Source organism: Sinocyclocheilus grahami, unplaced genomic scaffold, assembly GCF_001515645.1.
Source record: "Sinocyclocheilus grahami isolate Dianchi unplaced genomic scaffold, SAMN03320097.WGS_v1.1 scaffold695.1, whole genome shotgun sequence".
Taxonomy (NCBI): domain Eukaryota; kingdom Metazoa; phylum Chordata; class Actinopteri; order Cypriniformes; family Cyprinidae; genus Sinocyclocheilus; species Sinocyclocheilus grahami.
In genome coordinates this window covers 1,017,978-1,018,603 of record NW_015505874.1, presented here as the reverse complement: position 1 = coordinate 1,018,603, position 626 = coordinate 1,017,978, and positions in this window count along the sequence as shown.

Genomic DNA, 626 nt, shown 5'->3' with positions numbered 1-626 from the left:
TTACACAGTAAACTTCTGTTGTGTAGCATTTTGAATGTACAAAAATTAAAGGGTTTGTTTAATTTTCATTGGAATGAAAGATAGATTAATGTTTTCGCCTTCATTTGATTACCAGAAAAATGAAAATACACAACACAGAATTTCTCAAAAAAAATAAGTAAATAAAATGTACATTTAAATTTCATAGGGCCCTATTATTGTATACAAATTAATAAATTAAGTTGTTTTTATGAATTCAATTAATTAGATATGTTTTTGATTAAACCATTCAAATGGAATACAGAAAAATTTAAATGGAAAGCACAGAATTTGGGCCCTAAGAATGTCATTTTTGTTCAACTTTTAATAGGCCTAAATTGCTGTTAAATTAAACAAGTTTCATGATTTTAATTAATTAGACATGTTTTTTGTTCAAATGTAATATAATCATCCAGAAAAATTTAAACGAAAAAAAAAAAAAAAACAGAATCCAGAAAAATTTAAACAGAAAAAAAGATTTTGGAAAAAATAAAATTTAGGCTAATTTGGGAAAAATAAAACGGATTTCATAGGGCCCTACAAATATCATGCATCTGAAGCTATAATTTTAATACTAAGCAACAGTGCATATTATATAGGGCCTATTT